Raw genomic sequence first — 7,453 nt, 5'->3', positions numbered from 1 at the left:
GGTGAGTGACGCCATTTGAACTCTGAACTATAACATTGATGACGATGTGACGTTTCATTTCAAGTTCACCGAGCGCGACAATTGAATTGGCCTACGGGCATGAATTTGCAAATAAAGGATATCATTATTCAAAAAGAGCAATAATAGGAGGAATTTCGATGTGTATTTGGTGCAAACTGTGTATGTCGATCAAATTATAGCATTATGTTTGATATAATCAGAAAATTGTGTATCATAACGTGATACGAACTCCGAATGTCCAGACCCCCCCTCCCACTAAATGAAAGAAAACAACTACAAGCATTTCCTTGACAAGACGTTCACAGATGTAGAAATATTGTACAGTGTTTATTATACAGTGTGAGGGTCTTACTGACACTTAAAACACTTCATAATCCCTCCATTTCCTATTCTGGAGTAGAAAAAACAGCATATTTTTAATTCATGACATACATACATCAACCTCCTTGCATACATGTACGACAAAATCTCGTATATGTAAACACACGTTCTAAACTGACATATGAAAATGACATATAAGATCTACACAATATATAAACAAATGCTAAGACCTGCTTCATGATTTACACTTTTAACACATAAACGTACCAAATGCCATGATCCACTGGACCATCTATTAACCTGTGTTTACACAAGCTCTCCGGCGGAGGTTAATGACCTCCTCCCCGACAGGCGGTTACAGTCGGGCCGGCCTCTATATAGGAGCGCGATTTAATCAGGCTGCCATATCTTGATCGCAAATGGTGAATCTAGGTGAAGTTTATAGAATAGATGTTGCCCAGAATCTGTTTTAGGGCCATACAGCAACAGATTTATTTTCTTCAAAATTATAACAATTTGTTCCCGTGTACTTCTCTGCTTCCATCAGTTGAAATCTACTGTTAAATATATAACAAGGAATGTAACATTTAGTCTTTTGATACATTGACTTCCTCATATTTCGATAATCAGAAAATGCTCCATACATTTTAACAACAACTGAACTAATGATTCTTATTGCAATTTCTATTGCATGCAAAAATAGTAGAAATGAACACATAGATGAATTTTATCTGCTACTTGGAAACATCAGGGTTGCTATTTTAATCTACAGAAATGCAAACTGTATATTTCACACGGAAATCGATGCTTTCTAACTGACAACATGATACTCCGGAAAGTTTGATGTCAACTCAGATCTCATCAGGTTCTCTACGCAACTTACGGCACAGATCGTCGAGGTGCTTTTAAAACATCGCTATTGTTTCACCTGAAGGGATTCATTTATTTGGATTGATCACGCACCCAACGGAGGCATATCTAAGCGCACCTGAACCCTTAAGAACTGCAGGCAAATGCAAAATGTTGACATCTAACCCTATGAGAATAGTGCAAAGAATTGCATAATACTAGGAAGAATTATTCCGTCCAAAACTTTGAATTGAAGTTCTTTAATGGGTACTTTTAGATCCCGATAACAATATGTGTATTTTGTTGCAGGCCTTAAGACATACATGTGCTCTCTAAGTAAAGTAATGTTTAACCTTAGCAGTAAGCATCGATGTTGGAGCTTGTCGTGTTTTCAATTTTAGCCAAAACTTCAACTGCAAGCGTATTTTCAATTCAGTCTGAATCAGATATCTTTGCCCTGTTGGCAGGTTTTTAGTAATCGCTTAATCATTCTGTTCTTTGTTTTTGACTGCAACGCCGGAGTTTCACCTCACCTCACCTCACCTATCCCTTGACCTCTTTTTGGGTCGCTGGGGCACCATGAATATGTCCTCCACCATCCCAAACGCCGGAGTTTACTGAAATTCAATCCTATTATGTAACTATACAACGCTGAATGAACATGAAATGCGTCCGTTTTTCTTTTGTCGGTTTCCACGCAACAGCCACGGCCATGACGTCAGTGGAAAGCACCTAGTACCTTCTATTCTGGGCATAGCAGCCCACACACGGAAAGCCCCACTCTAGTGTATGGCAAAAAATACTGGCAGTAGGTGCTTGAAAAAGTAAGGCAAGAGTTGGCGTACTGACGACATCCACATATATCCAGGTACTTCAGCTTTAACACAATGCAGCGGTGTTGTGGTTTAATCGTTTTCTTGGTGCAATTGTATACTCGAATCTTCTACTGTACATGTGTTTTCCTTTAGTTGTGTTTGTCTTGAGGTTTAGGTTTTGACTTTCTCTTTCAGATATTGTACCTTGCTCTGGGGAAGAGAAGATTTTGAAATGGACTTCATGACAGAATTGGCAGCCACTTCAAACAAGTCCGTAAAGGAGCTGTGTGTGGGTGCAATGGATATGGCAAAACAGGTATTGGGGAAACCACGTAAAAAGAACAGGTCTTCTGTGGCAGACATGTTGAGGGTTGCCGAGGCCCTTGTTGACTTGGACACAAAGCGTTACGAAGGCGACGACATGGACTTTGTACAAAGGGGTTACTCGCGGGCACTTTTGCAAGCGATAGAAAACAAGGACTGGCTGCTGCAGGTGGAGGCACTGAAGAGTCTCGGTGACTTATACCTCGAGATCGGGAAGAAAACTGGTGACGAAGGCAACTTTTACTCTGCACTACACCTGTACCGCAACGCACTATTCCATTGCCAGGAACCTTTTGTGAGGGATACAATTGAACATCGTGGAAGTCACACACTAAGGTACATTAAACACTCCCCAATATGCAAATGTGGCCTCAATTGTCTGTGGTTATTGGATAAGGGCGAAGATAGCGACACCTGTATGTCGAGAGTAGCGAGGGTATTTCAGGATCTGGACCGGCAGAAGCGACAGGGCTGCGACGATGATGTACTCATCGACGGATACACCGGAGTAATGGTTGACGCCATTATGCACAAGGATATCATGGTTGAACGAGAAGCATTAAAATCCATAGGGGACGTGTATCTTGAGCGTGGAAGGGCAAAGGAGGATAGCAACGACCTGTCCAAAGCGTCTATAGTCTACAAGTTCTCTAATGAGCGTTATGTGAGCGACTCCAGCAGCAATATGACTGTTCAACACCGGATCAAGTTCGCAAGGAAATTACGCAAGAGAGTAGAGTCAAAAAGGAATAAGAACAAGCAAAACCAAGCAATCAGGTATGCATATTACTTTTCTTTGTGCAAAGCGCTACAAAATGACGAATTCAAGGCAACAGAAACCTAGTTTGAGGAGGCTAAATAATTTTCATTTATTGTTTTATAGCGGACAGAATATAAGTTTCGAAGGTCTAGGATAGAAATTTGATACTTTCGTTCTACATTCCCTGCCAGCAGACCATTTGCGGAACTCCACCTTGCGGGAGACTTGGCATTGCAGGATAGTGATTTGGACGCCGCAGAAGAACTCTTCGCGTCTGCGCTAAAACAAGTTCACAGTGAGTCACTGAAGATACCAACGTATCATTGTTTTTTAGAATACATTTCATTTCATTTTTATTCTATTTACCCAGGGACCACACATCGCCACCATAGCGGTTTTCAGGCATACATAAGCAAAGCAGAGTGGCATGATGAAGTAACGAAATATCAAACAAAGCTGCAAATTAACTGGAGAACAATAATGATGAAATAATGCTGCTTAGATAGACGTACATCAAGGCAGATCAGATAAAAGTTTTTTGGGGGAACAGCAGATCATAACGAGAATACTACCTTTTAAGAATAGGACTGGGTCCTTTTTTCTCGACACACTTGCAGCGCTTGCTATTCCTGCATTGCATAGGGGTCAATCTAGGTGAGATGTCAATCTTAATTTTGTTGTAGACAAGGAATTACCTCGGCTTCAAGAGGAAGAAGAGTGTCTGCGCAAGCTCGGGACCGTGTACGTCAGACGAGGCACACAGACTAAAGACGGACAGGACTTCGCTAAAGCCACAGCGCTATACAACGCCGCACTGGTCAGGAAAGGCGACAAGCATCTTCTGATCGACTCCATCAAGGAAGCGGAGCGGCTGTTTCTGTACCACACCGTGGGAGTCGACTGCAAACCATCACCCTACGAGACCGACATCGAACACAAGGATCGGTTGGAAGAGTACAGAACTGAAGTCAAGGCGCGTCTAGAAACAATCCACAACGACAACAACCCGTACCAATATGACGAAGACGACCCTGTAGTTAAGGATGTCGAGATGAAGCGAGCAGAATCTGTCAAGGACTTGTTTAAGGACATATCAAAACAAAGAAAGGACTTCATCAAAGGTCTTGTTGAAGAGTGTATCGAGACAATTGGACCGCCGCCATGTCAGTACGCTATGGTAGGTTTGGGATCACAGGCTTCAGAACTGGTCACTCCGTATTCCGATCTGGAGTTCGCCATCTTGACAGAAGAGAACAAAGACACTCCAGAGAACAAAGAGTACTTCCTCAATCTCACCTGCTACCTGTACTTGAAAATCATCAACCTTGGAGAGACCATCCTGCCACCAGTAGGGATTAAGTCCCTCAACGACTTCCATTCAGAGGATCCGTCAGATAACTGGTTCTACGACTCTGTCACTCCTCGCGGCTTTGCGTTTGACGGGGCCATGCCATGGGCGAGCAAAACTGCGTTTGGAAGGGAAAAGACGGAAAAGAAACCCGCTGTCAGCCTTATACAAACGCCTGCGGGCATGGCTGAGTTTCAGCGACATGACATCGCCCTCGCTCATGGTTACCACCTGTCCGACATACTGAGGTACGTCTCCTATCTGACTGGAGATCAGACACTCGTGGACGACTACATGGCAAGAGTGATTGAGGGATTAGACACCTTTAACGAGGAGGGCAAGACCACAGTTGGCGTTCGGTTTGCACGAGCTTCTCTTAATCGCGCCGTGGAAGAGGGCTTCGATCGGGAAGTCATCGGGAAGCTGCTAGACGTCAAGAAAGAGATATATCGATGGCCAGCTGTTGCAATTGTGAATCTGGGCCTCCTTAAGGGCGTGTATGCAACAAGCGTCTGGGACGTCATTACAGAAATGGAAGAGGCAGGTGTTGCCACTAAAGAAAACGCCCATCATCTTCAAGTGCTGGTCAGCATCTCAGGTGAGCTGAGACTTCGGACGTACCTGGAACTCAAGGGCCAGAAGGAAAACTTGTCGGGCCTGACAGCAATGCGGACACAGCACGACCAAGGTGGCGAAACACTAATAAAATCAGTGTTCCACGTGCCGGACCAGAAGATGCTGTTCAGGTACTACTACACAGCTCTTCCTCTTGAGGCATGCATCGCCGGAATCACAATGGGCCTCACTGGTGAGTTTATTCTAGCCCTGCTAGGACTAAGGGCTTTTTACATAGCCTCTCCTATGGTTAAGTCAGGCATACGTTCATTGCTTTTGCAGTTCAAGGCGGCGATATCCCACGCAGAGGATGCACTGAGAGAGATGGAGGAGGGGAAAGACGCTGTAGCAAGGCTTTGCGATTGGATGGGGTTCAATGCATCGACCTTAAAGGCTGCCCTTTTGAATCAGAAAGCCGTGAATTACTACAACCTCGGTGACCAGGGACAGGCTATCAGTAGCTTGGAAGAAGAGCTAAGGGTACTGCATCAGTTATATGGGCACGATACAAAGAATGTTGAAATTGCTCGCACGTATGGCAACCTTGGATCAGCCTGGGGCGTGGTGAACCCAGAGAAGTCCCTTATGTACCATGAAAAGGCAATGGTGATGTACAAGGCGTTACTTGCTAATGATGTAGTAGATTCAGAGATAGCTACGTCTTTAGCCGATATTCTACGTAACATTGGGGCAGAATGGGCTCGACGTGGTGATTATGAGAAGGCCATACGCTACTTCGATAGTGGAATGAGTATATCAAAAACTATCCATGGAGAAAACGCAGCTCATCCAGGTGTAGCTTCCTCACTTGCCGGCCTCGGAATGTGTTGGAGTAGCCTAGGTGACTACAACAAAGCCCTCAAATATCAACAAGATAGCTTACGAATGATGAAAGCTATCTATGGCCAAGACACAGCACATCCTGATATCGCTACATCACTCTCTAACCTCGGTCATAGTTTGTGTGGAGGCCTGAAGGATCATGTCAAAGCGCTACGCTGCCACGAAGAGGCCTTAGAAATGTACAACGTCCTCTATGGGGGCGACACGCCACATCCACAAACAGCCAAATTACTCCACAACCTTGGAAGCGAATTAGCGCACCTTGGAGATTACAAGAAAGCGACCAGCTGCTGCAAACAAGCCCTGCAAATGTTGACAGCAATATATGGAGATGGAGCGCGCCACCCCGACATTGCAGTTGTTCTTCATAACCTGGGACACATTTGGCATTATGTCGGCGATAACGAGAAAGCTCTTTCGTTCCTTAAGCAGACATTAAAGATGTATCGAGAGCTCTACGGTCCAACCACCCCACATCGTCATACCGCCTTGTCTCTTTTCTGTACGGGAGAAATTTTGGAAAAAACTGGGGACAACTTCAAGGCAATTAGTTTCTACGAAGAAGCGCTGAAGATCAAGGAAGAGGCTTTCAGTAATAGCAAGGAAAAGCCAAACATTCCTCGTTTGCTAGGCAAACTTGGGTCATTATGTCACATGGTAGGAGAATATCAGAAAGCCCTCCAATACCGCGAGCGGTCGCTTGAAATCAACAGGGGCATACACGGGGAGGGCACATCACACCCTTCCATTGCTGGAGCTCTCCGTAACCTGGCCGAAGTTTACGAAGGTCTCGGAAACCACACAAAAGCTATTCAGCTCTACGAGGATGCTTTAAACATGGTAAAAACCATCCACGGTATGAACCAAACACATCCCGCGATTCTGAAGCTGCTCGACAAGCTGGAGACAGTTTGCAACAAAGTCGGAGATCATGAAAAAGCTAGCAACTACCAGGAGCAAGCAAATGCACTGAGGGAAGCTGCCAAGGAAAAAGAAACTCCGCACGATGATAGTGCTAAGCAACCTGAAGAACTGGCATAAAAATATCATATGGAGTCATCATTTCATCCTAGCTCTGTGAGGCCATGTTGATATGACAATATAGATCAGATGACATCCGCGCTCGCATCAATTGTCGGTAAAAAAGGCTTTGGACGTATATCGTACAGCAGCTGCAAACTGATCAAATATATGTCGTAAATTACAAAAGAAGGAAAATGATGATAATGCCATAATCAATTGCTAAGTGAAAAAGAAATGAAAATGAAGAATCTACCATTCGCTATACCATTCTCTGGATGTTTAGTCATATGTTCAACCTATACTAACCCGTGATGTTTGGTGGGAATAGTCTCGTACAAGCAGATGTTAGGAGAAAAAAATCGTTTCTGCCTCCCAGTTACGTAACGTTTTAGTCTGCCAACACCTGGTTAGAGATTATTCCTAGTAGGCACATTTCAGTTTTACATTGTACAGTAAAACAGGGTGGTTCCTTCTTCAAGTCTTCACAAAAATGGCATGCATTCTCTACTGTTTGATATCATGTTCATGGTGATT

Source organism: Branchiostoma lanceolatum, chromosome 9, assembly GCF_035083965.1.
Source record: "Branchiostoma lanceolatum isolate klBraLanc5 chromosome 9, klBraLanc5.hap2, whole genome shotgun sequence".
Classification (NCBI taxonomy): domain Eukaryota; kingdom Metazoa; phylum Chordata; class Leptocardii; order Amphioxiformes; family Branchiostomatidae; genus Branchiostoma; species Branchiostoma lanceolatum.
The sequence above is the reverse complement of the archived record's forward strand: the minus strand, read 5'-3'. Positions refer to the sequence as shown.